This window comes from Oreochromis aureus, linkage group 7 (assembly GCF_013358895.1).
Source record: "Oreochromis aureus strain Israel breed Guangdong linkage group 7, ZZ_aureus, whole genome shotgun sequence".
NCBI classification, from domain to species: domain Eukaryota; kingdom Metazoa; phylum Chordata; class Actinopteri; order Cichliformes; family Cichlidae; genus Oreochromis; species Oreochromis aureus.
In genome coordinates this window covers 62327542-62344068 of record NC_052948.1, presented here as the reverse complement: position 1 = coordinate 62344068, position 16527 = coordinate 62327542, and the positions used below count along the sequence as shown (strand labels likewise).

Below are 16527 nucleotides of genomic sequence, written 5' to 3'. Positions count from 1 at the left end.
CTGCTTCCCCCAACTTCCTAACTAGACCCCCACCATTTGTCTTACAGTATGGGTGTCAGACATGTTAAAATCCAGTGGCACCAAGGCATTACAATAAAATAATGTGATTAATACATAAGTGAAAGAAATTCCTTTACACTCCTTGGAAGCAAAATATAAAGAAATGAGGGGCAAGACTTTTGCACAGTACTGTATTGCTATGTGAAAGTGAGGTTTTAAAACTTGTTTAGAAAGAACAAGGAGCTGAGCCTCACTCCTGAAAAACAACCCCACACCATAATCTCCTCTCTATGAAAATGTACACTTGGCACAGTGCGGTTAGTTTCATTCTCCTGGCAACCACCAAACCCAGACTTATCCACCGGAGTGCCAAATGGACAAGCATGACTCTCGACTCCAGAGAACACTGCTTTACATCACTGCATCCAACACTTTGCATTGCACTTGGTGATGTACAGCTTGGATGCAGCTGCTCAGCCATGGAAACACATTCCATAAAGCTCTATCCACTCTATTCTTGAGCTAATCTCATGAAGTTTGGAGGGCTGTAGTGACTGGCTCTGCAGAAAGCTAGCGACCACTGTGCACTATACACTTCAGCAGCACTTTGTTATAATAACACTAACAGTTGACAGTGAAATATTTAGTATCAAGGAAATTTCACAGCTGAACTTGTTGCACGGGTGGCATCCTATCACGGTACCACCCTGGAATTCAACGACAGGGACCAGGTCTTTCATAAATGTTTGTAGAAGAAGTCTGGCTACGTACTTGATTTTAAAAACCTGTGGCCATGGAACATATTCGACACCTGAAGTTAATTATTTGGAGTGAGTGAATACTTTTGGCAATATAGTGTTTGTCACCATATAGTGATGTCATCCAGTAAAGAAAAGTGAGGACTGCGAGTTCGCTGTCCATCTGACAGCTGCTCGTTAACTCTGGATTAACCCAGCCTGTTAAAAGCCACATTACTGAGGATTAATCCTGAACCCACCGAACTTCCATACATACACAAACTCAACATATACACACTCTGGTACGGAGTGGCTGTACCATGTTCCTATCCTACATCTGCTGCTCCGCTTAAATGTTTGTTTGTATTTCAGCTTTTTAACTTGCCTCTAATACAGCTGTACATTGGCAGGCCTGATGTTTGTGTTACAGGACAGTCTTAGTGATCTTAAGGCCAGATGATCCTTAATGTATGCTGACCTTCTGGCTGCCGGAAGCACTTTGAGTTTGAGGTTACAGGGGACGAAATGTTCTATGTGTGCTGCAATAAGAGAAAATTTAAGGTTACCTTTAGCACCTTGACTTAAATGAGCTCGGTCAGCTTGTGATGTCTTTGAATCAGTTTAGTAACTTAGTCCACAGTCCAATAGATGTTAAAGGATTTCATAACCTGTCTTTATTGAGTCTCTACTCCAAACAAGCTTCACCCTAGCTCACTCTTTAGAAACAGTCCTCAGATTAGTCTTATTAAGTTTAAGAAATTTAAACTCATCATTTTCCTAAATTCAAGTCATAAAATTCATTATTTTTTTCATTAAATATTTCGATTTTTAAAAATTACATTAATCAATGTATAAACTGAAAGGTGACACCAGACCGTGAGTCCCCGCTGCAAGAGATTCCTTACTGATAAATTCACATGAACCATATTTCAACAATAAAAACCTGCACGGCAGACCTGATGACATTACAATGCTTTTCAGTATTTACTTTATTCACACTTGTAAATGGTCTGTATTTATATAGCGCTTTAATTGTCCCTAAGGACCCCAAAGCGCTTTACATACACACTGGTGATGGCAAGCTACATTGTAGCCACAGCCATCCTGGGGCACACTGACAGAGGCGAGGCTGCCGGACACTGGCGCCACCGGGCCCTCTGACCACCACCAGTAGGCAACGGGTGAAGTGTCTTGCCCAAGGACACAACGACCGAGACTGTCCAAGCCGGGGCTCGAACCGGCAACCTTCCGATTACAAGGCGAACTCCCAACTCTTGAGCCACGATCGCCCCCCTTGTGCATTTTCTTTTCTCCTTATCTTTCCTCATGTTGTGCTTTTCCATGTTATACCTCTCTGACCTGTCTTCCCCATGTGATGTTTGTGTAATGTATGTATGGTCGGAAGGGTAATTTCCCTCGGGATGAATAAAGTATGATCAATCAATCAATCAATTAACTCATATGGTTGCTGTAACTGAACACACTCATGGCTGCAGCTTTTCAGCCACCAGCCGAACACAACAACAACAACCAGACAAAGCACAGCTTTTTATGCTGGCAGTTGTGATTGCAGATCCCATTGTAAGGAAGAGGACTCCCTTACTACATTTATTTATATTATATTATCTGTATAGCACTTTAGAGCACACCTTTCACTTTATTAAAAGCACCTTATCAAGCACTTTATTTAGCATCGCACTTTAAGCATGGATTTGCACACAAGAAGTTTAAAATATTTATTGACTATTTATTGGGAATTTTAAAATCAGTTGGTAGCCTTATTTCAGATCCTGCACAGCTGCTCCTCATCAAGGAATGTGGTGGTTGTCTGTCAGGAGAGAAGAATGGTGATTGAGATTGTGATTAAGGTTTAACAGTAAGGAAAACTAATGCAAATGTGTGTGTGAAATCTAGGAATAAAAGTGGTGCCGTGTTTGTAAGATAATGATTACTCACCTTCCTTGCCTGTGTCCTCTTCAAGGTGTTTGGGCAAATGTTTCCCCGGGGGTCCAGACACCATTTAAAGGTTCCGGGAGAGACCATTGGTAAAGAGAGTGTGGTGAATCTTTTTGTGCTTGGGTTTTTGGGTTTTTATAATATTGCTTTTGGTGTAAAATTAAAGGGTGAAATATTTATTAATATAAAAATGTGAAATGTATTTATGTATTTATTTATTCTAATTGATATATTGTATACTGTGGTGGAAGGTTGGGATTTAAGAATTTACCTGAGAGTGGAAGAATGGTTTAGTCTGTGACAGCTGAACATATTTAAGGCTGCCGGTTGTCATCAGAGGGGATTGATTGTGCTGTGAAGAAGCTTGACAAGTCAACTGTTGTAAGGACAGCTGTATAGTAGTGATGGGCAGATGAAGCTTCATGAAGCACTGAAGCTTTTCATCCAATTGGTTCACCCCAGTGCAAAGCTTCTTGAAGCTTCATTTGCTCTAGTAGGACATCTACTGCACGTAAAAATATTAGTTGGCATGAATTTGAAGAGTGTGGCATTTTGCACACAGCCTGTAAATGTCAACAACAAAAGGAGTGTGTAAAACATGTATATTGTAGTTATGGTAGTATACTGTGTATATTTATACTGGCAGTATGGAAAATGATTATTTGGAAATGCTTAAAATAGAAATGATCATTTACTGTGAGGTGAGGTGTGGTGTGGTTGGGGTATGGACAGTGGTTGTGCTTTTGTAACGCTGAGGTATGGACAGCTACACACTTTGAGCCTCAGTCCTGCCTGTTCACATTTTATTCTGTAAAAACTAAATTTTCACTGCTTTTATGACCTTTTTAGTGGGGAGAACATAGCTAGGACTTAATGATTTAACAAATCTTTTAAATCCTTTGTCCTCCACAATGCTAAATGTCTGGGGGTCCTCAATCACCATGCTAACCAGGTCTTCATCTATTTGAGATTGTTCTCCTGAGGAAAGACAATAAAAACAAAGCACAAATATAAATATCACACACGTAATTTATTACAGTTGTATAATATTGTTATATCATTTAGTAACATTACGGCATGCTATATTATCATGGCATTTGATGGCTCACCTGGTCTTGCTCCACAATCGGTGTTCCCCTTATTCTCATGCAAAGCTCTGTAGTGCCTAAGCATGGATGAGGTGTTGCTGTTATATCCCAGCTCCCTGGCACATAGCAAACACTTCACCTTGTACAAAAGTAAAGACAGCTTAACATAAATTGTATTGCACCATCAGTATTATGAAAATACATCTTCTGTAGAGATTTACATACCTTGTTGGGAGGAATAAGATCAAAATGTTCCCACACAGGGGAGGACATCCTCCTCTTCTTAGCTGGCTCCATTCTCTCCTGACTTTCTCTCCTCACTCTCCTAAACCTCCAAACTGTCTCCAAACTGTCTCCAAACTCTCACTAACCGCGACTCTCCATCAAACACCCACATTTTGAATGAAGTCTGAGGGGTTTATATCGCTATCACAGCTCGCGGCAAAGTTCAAACCACTTCCTGAACCAGTCACGTGGCACAGCCGGGCAGCGAGGCTTCGGACGTCATCGTTTTCAGCTCCTCCCATAAATGAAGCAAGCCTCGTTACGCGCAACGCCCCCTCCATTACTCGACACAAGCTTTGAAGCCTCGACACAGAACGTCACATCACTACTGTATAGCAAATAAATACTCTTTGTTCCACTACACTTGCCTTGGTCCGTCTCACTGTGTTTCCAGCCGCTAAGGGCTGCCCTGTTACACCCATGCAGGTGTGTCCATCTCCCCTGCAGCAGCATCACAGACCACGCCCCACCACAAAACCCAATCCAATTTTCAGCTTTTCCCCTAATTTCTCAATATTCACTCTAAATACCCAAATATTTGTAAGATTATATTCTTGAAATAACACCTATTTCAAGGTTATGAAAACACGAGATCTAAGGTCTGGGAATGATTTCTAGAAAACAATATAAATTTGGTTTAGTCAGCATTAAGTAGATATGTCGGTTCTCAGATGTGTAGGTTCTCAGTTATCCTGATCATGTTAGTCTTGAGAGCTTGAAAAAAGAAGGCGACTGGACATCTTTAGGTTTGGGAAGATGTTATATGTCTTATTCAAAAGGCTTCAGAAGTCCAGACACCTTCTTTTTTCAAGCTCTTACGATTACCATTAAGAACCCATTTTAAATTTCAAAATAATGCCCTCAGCTCCTGAAAGGCAACTTGTAGCTCCTCAGCAGTTTAATTCAGAGGAGAGCCAGCTCAGTAAATTATGGTGTCATCTGCATAAAGGTGCTCTTTTTAGCTGTAGACATATTATTTCCTATATTAGTAATAAAATGGAAAATAATTCAGTTCATGAACTGAATTGAATTAAAATGACCTGAAATGATCAAAATTAATTTCTGCAAACTGGAATATGAACAATCTGTAGACAAGGGATGAGAGTTTTAGGGCTGCTTCTGATGTTTCATGTTTCAGCAGTCTGTAGTTGTATAGCAGTTGCATCGCATTTCTACTCACCATTTATGAACACAAATGGTGTCCGGGGGACGGGAAATGGGAGGTCTTGACCCAGATATCTGTGACTGACGTAGCCACTGTGAGATCACGATTGGTCAGTGAAGTCTCGTAATGAAGCACGATGTCTACAAATAGAGCCTGTAATCTCATAGACGTAAGTCTTGTTGCAGCCAGAGTAGTCGGCCACTGCTGGTCATTAGAAAGAATGCACATTTAATGACTTTTCCACCTTGGCTGCACTTTTCAGACCTGAAAGGTGTGTCACTCTCTTATACTGTCTTTATTAAGTCTGTTCAAAGAATAAAGGTAGTGTCTCCGTCATGCTGCAGGAGATCTTTGAAAGCAAAATGGAGGCGCAGAGCGAGTGTGAGGGCGGAGCCATGTGCTTTGGTGTTTAATTCTAAACCTCTAAAAATGGATATATCACACAGCCCTATGATGTTTAGATTCAGATAGGACAGTGATGGAGAAACTGTCTTGTTATGTTTATTGAAGTGTGCTGTTAGGCTAATTATTACATCATTCTATTTGTGTTTAATGCCCTCTGTATACAGGGAGTGCAGAATTATTAGGCAAATGAGTATTTTGTCCACATCATCCTCTTCATGCATGTTGTCTTACTCCAAGCTGTATAGGCTCGAAAGCCTACTACCAATTAAGCATATTAGGTGATGTGCATCTCTGTAATGAGAAGGGGTGTGGTCTAATGACATCAACACCCTATATCAGGTGTGCATAATTATTAGGCAACTTCCTTTCCTTTGGCAAAATGGGTCAAAAGAAGGACTTGACAGGCTCAGAAAAGTCAAAAATAGTGAGATATCTTGCAGAGGGATGCAGCAGTCTTAAAATTGCAAAGCTTCTGAAGCGTGATCATCGAACAATCAAGCGTTTCATTCAAAATAGTCAACAGGGTCGCAAGAAGCGTGTGGAAAAACCAAGGCGCAAAATAACTGCCCATGAACTGAGAAAAGTCAAGCGTGCAGCTGCCAAGATGCCACTTGCCACCAGTTTGGCCATATTTCAGAGCTGCAACATCACTGGAGTGCCCAAAAGCACAAGGTGTGCAATACTCAGAGACATGGCCAAGGTAAGAAAGGCTGAAAGACGACCACCACTGAACAAGACACACAAGCTGAAACGTCAAGACTGGGCCAAGAAATATCTCAAGACTGATTTTTCTAAGGTTTTATGGACTGATGAAATGAGAGTGAGTCTTGATGGGCCAGATGGATGGGCCCGTGGCTGGATTGGTAAAGGGCAGAGAGCTCCAGTCCGACTCAGACGCCAGCAAGGTGGAGGTGGAGTACTGGTTTGGGCTGGTATCATCAAAGATGAGCTTGTGGGGCCTTTTCGGGTTGAGGATGGAGTCAAGCTCAACTCCCAGTCCTACTGCCAGTTTCTGGAAGACACCTTCTTCAAGCAGTGGTACAGGAAGGAGTCTGCATCCTTCAAGAAAAACATGATTTTCATGCAGGACAATGCTCCATCACACGCGTCCAAGTACTCCACAGCGTGGCTGGCAAGAAAGGGTATAAAAGAAGAAAAACTAATGACATGGCCTCCTTGTTCACCTGATCTGAACCCCATTGAGAACCTGTGGTCCATCATCAAATGTGAGATTTACAAGGAGGAAAACAGTACACCTCTCTGAACAGTGTCTGGGAGGCTGTGGTTGCTGCTGCACATAATGTTGATGGTGAACAGATCAAAACACTGACAGAATCCATGGATGGCAGGCTTTTGAGTGTCCTTGCAAAGAAAGGTGGCTATATTGGTCGCTGATTTGTTTTTGTTTTGTTTTTTTGAATGTCAGAAATGTATATTTGTGAATGTGGAGATGTTATATTGGTTTCACTGGTAAAATAAATAATTGAAATGGGTATATATTTGTTTTTGTTAAGTTGCCTAATAATTATGCACAGTAATAGTCACCTGCACACACAGATATCCCCTAAAATAGCTAAAACTAGAAACAAACTAAAACTACTTCCAAAACATTCAGCTTTGATATTAATGAGTTTTTTTGGGTTCATTGAGAACATGGTTGTTGTTCAATAATAAAATTATTCCTCAAAAATACAACTTGCCTAATAATTCTGCACTCCCTGTATGTATATGTGTGTATTTGTATTATACTGTTCTACATACCTGTCAAGGAAGTGCAGATGGAAGCTGACTACCTTCTAAACATGAGACTAATGTTTATGTGGATTGTCCCTGACAAAAAGAACTGAACTAAAACGCATAATGAACAAATGCCCATGAGAAGCTTTTAGGTTGAACTATTGCAAATGCAATGCCACTGGATGTTTGTGTTCAACTGGTGCAATATCTGATGAGTAGCAGTGAGATATTTGCTGTTAAATGAAAACTAGACATTCTTGTAGGGCCGTGTTCAAGTATGATTAAAAGGAGAAACATCAGCTACATGCAGCAGCAAAATATTCTGTAACCCTAAAGCCAGAATCAGCTCATTCTTCATTATTTGCATGCCTCCTGCATTCCCATTGGTCTTACTAAGCAGATATTATGATGAAGCACTTCCTCGATGTTTTGCTGAGCTCTGGGATTTGCAGGAGGTTTGCAGAAACGCCCCGAATCCACTCCAATGCCGAAGCCGCTGTGGTGTGAAGGTGTAGCCTGTAGTGCATTGCAGGGCATGCTAAATATTTAATTAGCAGAGAAATTAAGTCAGTGCTGACTATAAGAAATGGGTCAGTATGAGAAGGTGTAGTGAGCAGGGTGACAAAGCAAAACACAAGGTTTGTTTTGGGTGGTGTTGGCCATGTGTGGAGGAAACGTCCGAGTGATGATCAATGATCCTGTCTGAGAACCTGCTGTGAGAGTACAGTGTTCAACCTCTGGGCTGAAAGCAGGTTAGACTGAAAAGTACAACTATGAGGTGTGATAATGTGATGAAATGAACACATCTTGGAGTCTGTAGCCTGCTAGCAACCCTGTAAGGGGAAACATAATTACCGGAAACTACTTACAACTAAAAAAGATGAAACTGTTTAGATTCAAGGATTCAAGGAGCTTTATTTGTCATTCACATCACATGTTAACATGAGTTAACAAGTTATAAATAAATAGTTAAGTTTTTTTTTGTTTTGGTTTGTTTTGGTTTTTGGTTTTTTAACAAACAGAAATGACAAGTAATAAGACAATACAATAAATAATACTATAACTAGAGTGCAACAACCCGAGTACCAGTATGGAGTATGGGTATAGAGTGTGGGTATAAATATAGGTGTAAATAAATACTTTAGCAGCAAAGGGCATGATGACCAGCATTGATAAAGTGACAGTGTCAGTAAGTGTCAAGTAGTGGTTAAGGTGCTAGGACTTAGACTGTACATACTTTGGACATTTTAGAACATTAGTCTGTCAGAATTAAACTTTATTTATTTTATTTTATTTTTTTAAATTCTTTATTTCTAAACTATTACTTCACGAAGCTGATTACAGGCATTAATCAACACAATTTACAAGGGGAAAAAGAGAAAAAAAAAACAAAAAGAGAAAAAAAAGAGGCACTGAGCAGTCGGGAGTGACCAGTTAGCCAGGTTGGAAATTTCAAACTTTGAAAAGAAGATTCGGCTTATGGGTATTGGCATATAGGACCCACTTATCCCAACACGAACGAAACCAACACACCCTGTCATTGACATACGCTGTTAGCTCCTCCATCCTATAAATCTCTATCGTAATTTCCCACCATAATGACAAAGTCGGTATATCTTGCAATAACCATTTCTTAGTTATACATTTCTTACTTGCAACAAGTAAGGCTCTTAACAAACGTGTCATTTTTAGACCAGTTCTGTGGCATACATCCAAAAAAGATGTCCAAGGGGAATGTACAGTCAAAAATGCCTTGTAATGTTCCATGAATGTCTTTCCAGTAGATCCGGAGCAAAGAACAATCCCACATAATATGGGTGTGGTGTGCTCGTTGGTGTCCACAGTTTCTCCAACACGCAGGAGGATTCCCATCATAATGAGCCTTTTGACACGGAGTAATAAAGAACCTTATCAAAGACTTCCATCCAAATTCCCTCCAGCTGCTGGAGGAAGTACTCCTCCATTGCCGTTCCCACATCTGAGTCCATTCATCCCTTGAAATACACACCCCTCCCTCCTTTTCCCATAACATCTTCACATAGTCAGTTGAGTGGGGAAGCTTATTTATAAGAAAATTATACAAAAAATAAATAAGTCTTGTATCGACATCCCCACTATACGCCTGTCTAAACAGAGTTACCAATTCCACATTAGTGTTTGACATCACTCCGATTGTTGTCTTTATATAATGTCTTATTTGCAAGTATTGGTAAAAATCCTGTTTTTCCAGATTGTACTTCTGTTTCAGTGTGTCAAAACAAATTAAGTTCCCATCCTTAATCAAACTATCGAATGTAGATAACCCTTTAGCAGACCAACTTTTAAAACGTGAGTCCAGTTTGTTCGGGATAAAGTCAGAGTCATATGCGTACCACTTAAATAGAGCCAAATCCCGTTCCAGTTTAAATTCCTTCACAACATTTCTCCATACAGTAAGTGTACATGACACCCAGGGGTTGCAAACATTGTCTATACATTTCCGAATGTTCGAATCCATCAAGACAGCTTGTATTGGAAGGGAAAACATGCTCTCCTCAATAGTCTTCCATTGTGCTTGGTAGCTTGTATCACACCAACTGACCACAGTCTTCAGCTGAGCAGCCCGAAAATAATTTTTTAATGACGGCAGCCCCCATCCTTCTTGTGTAGTTGTAAAGTTTTAAAAGAAACCCTCCCCCCCCCCCATGTAATCCGCGATATTATTTTATCCCATTCGTTGAATCGGCTTGAATCAATAGGTATTGGTAGTGTTTGGAATAAATATAATAATCTTGGCAGAATATTCATTTTTGATGGATTCAATTCGTGAGTGTAGAGAAAGAAAGGGGATCATGTTCCATCGTCTAATATCACCAACTATTCTCCTTTGTAGGGAACCAAAGTTCTCCTCAAATAGTTTAGTTAAATCCTTAGTAATAACAACTCCTAAATATTTCAATGATTTTGCTTGCCATCTCATTGGATATCGAACAACCAAGTGAGCCGGAGGGCTATAATTATAACTGAGAATTTGAGTTTTAGACATATTAATTTTATAACCAGAGAGTTTCCCAAATTTTTGGCATAGATTCATCAGCGCAGGCAGGGAGTCAGTGGGCTGATCTAGATATATCAATATATCATCCGCATAGCAAGCAAACTTGTGTTCCTGTCCCGCGATGGTAATCCCCTTAATATCTTTGTTTTGTTTAATTGATTGTGCCAAAGGTTCTAAATACAAAGCAAACAGAAGCGGGGACCAAGCACAGCCTTGTTTATTTCCTCTCTGCAGAACAAAGCTGTTTGAAAGATAACCATTAACCTTAATTCTTGCGGTGGGATTAGTATATAATGCCCTCACCGTATCTACAATTCCCTTATGTAAGCCAAATTTATCCAAGACTTTGTATAGAAAGTCCCAATTTACGGAGTCGAAGGCTTTTTCTGCATCAATACTCATAAGCATGGCTGTACTCTTAGATGTCTGTATCTGATGTATTACATGAAGAGTTCTGCGTATATTGTCCTGGGTCTGTCGTCGTCTTATGAGCCCCGTTTGGTCATTACTAATCAGGTCGGGTAAAAATTCTTCCATTCTCCTGGCCATTATAGAAGTAAACAGACTGTAATCGATGTTAAGAACAGAGATGGGTCTATACGAGCCACACTCCATTTTGTCTCTCCCTTCTTTCGGGATAGCCGAGATGATAGCTTCCTTCCAACTCGGCGGAATTTGCGCTGTTTTTAACACCCAATTGAAAGTAGTGAGTAATGTAGGGATCAAGTTCCCGATACCACTCCGCGGTGTAACCATCGGAGCCTGGTGACTTATTTGGTTTCAACCTATTGATGGCATTCATAAGTTCAGATTCCATCACCTCCGCTATCATCATTTTATTTTGTTCCTCATTAACGCTCGGTAGGCATAAAGAATTCAGAAAATCATCCATTTCATACTCAGCCCCCCCCCCCCCTAGGACTCCCGCGTATAATGTTTTATAAAATGATTCAAAAGCATCCTGTTATATTATATTATATTATTATATTATATTATTATATTTCCTGTCTCTGGGTGTTTAATTTTAGTTACAGTTTCTCCGCTATCTTCTTCTTAAGTTTCCACGCTAAGATTTTCATTGATTGCGATCCCCCTTCATAATATTTCTGTTTAAAATATAACAATTTTCTCTTTATCGCTTGTGTACTCAGCGTATTTATTTCATTTCTGATCGTTGTTCATTTCTGCAGGGTGCCCGCTGAAGGCGTATGTTTGTGCTCACTTTCTAGTTGCTTTTTTTTGGAAGGAGGCGAACGCTATGATCTTCCCCCTCATGACAGCTTTTAATGCATCCCATAGTATCGGGGGTGACACCTCCCCATTATCATTAATTTCGAGATAATCTTTGAGTTCTTTCCTTATTACTTTCCTAAATTCCACATCTTTAAGCAGAGATGAATTCAATCTCCAAATTGAAATTTTAGGATATACGTTCAGATCAATCGTCAGATACAGCGGTGCGTGGTCACTTATATCTATCGAGCCCATCTCGCATGTTAAGATTTTATCCCTATCTCTTCCAAACGTCAGAAAATAATCTATCCTCGTGTAAAGGGAGTGTGGGGCTGAAAAATGAGAGTAATCCCTCCTTGTAGGAAAACAATTTCTCCAAACATCAATTAAACCCACCTCGTCAAACAATGCTGAAATTCTTTTATAAAGGCTACGTCCACACGTACCCGGGTATTTTTGAAAACGCAGATTTTTCTATGCGTTTGCACCTTTCGTCCACACGTAAGCGGCATTTTTGGTCACTGAAAACGGAGATTTCTAAAAACACCTGCCAGGGTGGATATTTTCGAAAACTCCGTTTTTGCATTTACGTGGACGAGGAAAACGGAGAAAACGCAGCGTCAAAGGTGTGCGCCTTTTTTGACGTCACACTGTGCGCCACGTTATTGTTTCTGTGAAATGAATTTCTACAATACTGTTACCTTAAGTGTACTCTCTGCGGTGTTTAAATGCTTACATATACAAACGCAGTTACTGTCCCTCCACACATACCACTCGGTTCTGCTTCTATGCCCCATCTTTGTTTACTATTTCCCACTGAGGCTTCTAGACTTCTGATTGGCCAACATTTCTACACGGTTAGGAATATATCGCCACCTGTTGCTTTGGCATGTTCCTAGCAGCGTTTTCCTTCATGTCTGCGTTTACGTGTGGACGGGATTATTTTTTAAAACGGAAAATCTCCGTTTTCAAAAATACCCGTGTACGTGTGGACGTAGCCTACTCGATTCCAGCTTCCTTCTATTGGAACTATCTAGATCCGGCCGCAGGCGTACGTTCAGATCGCCGCCGCAAATGAGTTTCTGTCACCATTATATTAACAATGTTCTTAAAAAAAATTCAAGTCACTTCCTGGTGGGGCGTACACATTCATTAAAGTAACCTGATTACCATCAACTGTTCCCGAACCAGTATAAACCTCCCCTCCTTATCTTTAATTTCAAATGATTTTTCAAAGTTCAAAGCCCTGGAGATCAAGATCACCACACCCCGTCTGCGGCCGGATTCATACGATGAGGAGAACATGTTTGTAAAACCCATCCTCCTAAGTTTTTCATGTCAAATCAAATCAAATCAAATCACCTTTATTGTCACATCACATGTGCAGGTACACTGGTACAGTACATGCGAGTGAAATTCTTGTGTGCAAGCTTCACAAGCAACAGAGTTGTGCAAAATACAATAACGTGCAACAAGCAAAATATAAAAATGGTTAATCTAAAAAGTAATAAATATATGTACCATATATAAAGGTATATACATTACTGAATGTGTGTACTAAATATGTTTTTCTACGTGTGTGTGTGTGTGTGTGTGTGTGTGTGAGTGTGTATATACATGTTTTACAAATGAAATAGAGTAAACAATAAAATAAGATATATAAAATATAAAATATACAGAGGTAGGTATGTGCAAAACAGTGGCATTAATGTACAGTATGGAGTGCATAATGTTGAAGTTCCAGTAGTGAGGGTGAGGTGTCTATGACGTGTTCAGCAGTCTGATGGCCTGATGGCCTGGTGGAAAAAGCTGTCTCTCAGTCTGCTGGTTCATTATTATTCAAGTGTGTTTCTTGTAAGTATACAATCTGTACTCGATCTTTCTTCATTTTAGTCAAAATTCTACTTCGCTTAATAGGATTCGTGAGCCCATTCACATTAAAGGAAATAACCTTAATTCCCTTAGCGCTCATTTTTCCAAAATAAAGTATCCAAACTTAAATAACTTATCGACTGGTCAACTCCCACTAAAAACCCGAACAGTGAACAACAACAATCGTCCAAAACCGGACAGAAAAAAAAACAACGTGATTCCAAGGTTGGGGTCAGTCCTCTCAGACCCTGACACATAAATCCCATGAACAGGGGGAAGCCTCCCCTGGCTAAAGGGCAAGGGCCCCTAATATCTCCTTTAAGATGCATTTCTCCACAGTCTCTCTAACAATCTTAATTATTCATCTAGTAAGGGGAAGGTATTTGTTATCTCACCCACTTTGACAGAGCATTAATCTCCTGTCATGGAGGGGGAGCACCTTCTAAAAAGCTGAAGCTGCTCACGAATGGCTCTTTCTCTGTGCCCCTCCGTGTCACGCCGCTGCGTCATTCCCGTCTTCTCCCACGCCAGGCTTGACAGCTGCTCCATTAGGGTCTGCTTCGAGACGACTTTAGCAATCTGGAATCCCCTGCTCCGCATATCCGTCGTCGCCTCCTCCGCATTCGAATAAAACACAGTTCCCTCTTGATAGAAGACCCTCAATTTGGCAGGATAAGGGGTCTGGAATCTTATGTTCTGTTGTTTCAAAGCCCTTTTAGCTTCAGCGTAGTCCTTACGTTTTCGCAGGATGGCTGGCGTGTAGTCCTGATCGAAATATATTCTCTGACCGTTCAGCAGAACAGTCCTCTTGGCCCATGCTTTGCGCAGAACTTCTTCCTTTGTGGTAAAGCGGGCAAAACGGATCAATATCGAACGTGGGGTTTCCTCTCGGTTCCTCACAGCTCCCAGAGCCCTGTGTGATCTCTCGATACCAAGCTCTGTGCCCTGGGGGAGGTCGAGGCATTCCGTCAGTACTTTTTCCACAAAAACTGGCATCGAGGACCCCTCCACTCCTTCAGGGACATTATATAGCCTCAGGTTCTTTCGCCGGGCCCTGAATTAAACTTTATGACACCAAAACAGCCCAAATACCTCAGGACCTCAGAAGACCTCAGAGGTCCTGGGATATTAGTCACTAAGACATGACATATGAGATCCTGGATAATAGGCTTGTTTTTACAGCCCATCTCAAGCTGGATTGCATTGAATAAAGAATTAGATTAAGGAATTTGGAGGCCAAGTCATACACCTGTTGTTACATTTTGGCAGGTTTTGGTATTCCTAACTGCTTCCTGTGTTTTCCTTTCTTGGACCATGTTTGGAAGCTTTTCATATATACTACATTTTCTTCCAAATATCCAGGGCTAAGCGTACATTTGACATTATACTGTGTTTCTCTTTTTAAGTGCAACTTTGAACTAAACAGTTTTTATGTGTTGCTTTTGAATGCCGTAAAGTTGGACATTTTAACATGGAGTCTGTGGGGACTGACTCAGTTTAGGTGCCAGCCTCTAGTGGACATTAGAGGAACTGCAGTTTTGACACTTATTACATTGGGTTCATTTTTTAACCCTGTAGGTTGTTCCTTAGTTTTCACACACTTTCAAATGAATACCGTGTTCTCATCTGACTTTTTTCACTTTGAGATTCAGCATCAAGAACCATGTACCGTTTCACTCATGTCATTAACGTTTCATTAGCTGTTAAGGATAATAAGTAACTAAAGGTAGTGTTTTTGGCCCAACTTCAGGTTTGGCTTTGTTTCTCAACCCTGGAGATTTCTGCTTGTTGAACATAATCAGTGTTAACCTAGCTTGTTATAAATTAGAGCTCCTAGAGGAAACCCTTGAAAGCATTCAGGGTTCACACTTAGGATCCAAGCATGCTGTTGTTCTTCTAATAAAATTTACGCCATGCCCACTTTTAACTCATTGCGAACGCCTTACTTGTGACTCACAGATTTGCAGGTTCTCCAGAAAAACTTTGTCTGAAAAACATTTAATTTTGCTTTAAATTGAAGTTTCTGCTTTTCTTTGTTAAGATGATGTTTTGGTGAATACTGATCTTTACTGGTGGATGTTTTTTCAGACTGTTAAATATAATGAGCCAGTTTTGATTGAAACCCTTCAGAGGCAGCATGGAAACCTGAACCTGCCTGGTTGCCTTTGCTGCTGCGTGCCCGCCGAGCTCCTGGCACTCGTTCTGCTTTTGTTTACTTCAGTGTGTTTACACTCTGCTGCAACTGCTGCTGCCAGGAAAACAGAGGGTCAAGTTTCGTATGTAAGCAGCATCCAACTGCTAACACTCAGCAACCTGTGAATCCTCCGAGGCTGCTGGGAGAATCCGTCCAGACAGAGATGAAGTGTGGGCAGAGAGCAGCTTGTAAACGTGAACAGAGCCGCTGAGACAAAATGCTCTGAATAATTCAAAGACTCTGGTCCTGCTGCTGCTGCCGCTGAGGGCCGGGGAGAGCCGACACACTGCGGACTCTCAGGCTGAACGCAGCAGTGACTTTAAATCTCTCTGAAACATTCCTTATCTTCGTGTAAACCTGCTGACTGATCATGTTCTATTTACCTGCTATCTTAGAATAGATGAGACTGCCAAGAGAGTAATATTTTCCACAAACTCAGAAAAGCTGAGTGTAGGAAATTTAATTTGAGGTAACTTTTTTAAGGATGTGCATGCACTTAGATTACCAGCTAAATGGGTACTGGTCGGCATTTATGTAGAGTCATTTGGCCTTAGCACATGATTATGACCAAGAATTTCATTTTATGGCAACAGCACCCTCTGGTGACTACAGTAAAAATAACAGGAGTAACAGAGGAGGGCAGGGTGGATGGATGGGTCAGCATGATGACTTTACCGTTTAACTACCCAAAAGAGTTATTGTGTAACTTTGGCTGCAAGATTACAAAATAATTCTCACTTTTAGGAACCATTTTCATTTTCTCTCCAGCCCAGAGTGGTCTGGGAATTATGGTACTATGAACTGCGCATGGCAAAATC

At 40.7% G+C, this 16527-nt stretch overlaps 1 protein-coding gene across 1 annotated transcript in view; it reads left to right on the top strand.

The window, feature by feature from the left end:
- Positions 1–16527, top strand: part of LOC116325242 (voltage-dependent calcium channel subunit alpha-2/delta-4-like) — an 87066-nt gene that overhangs the window by 65761 nt on the left and 4778 nt on the right. The window lies entirely within an intron of this gene.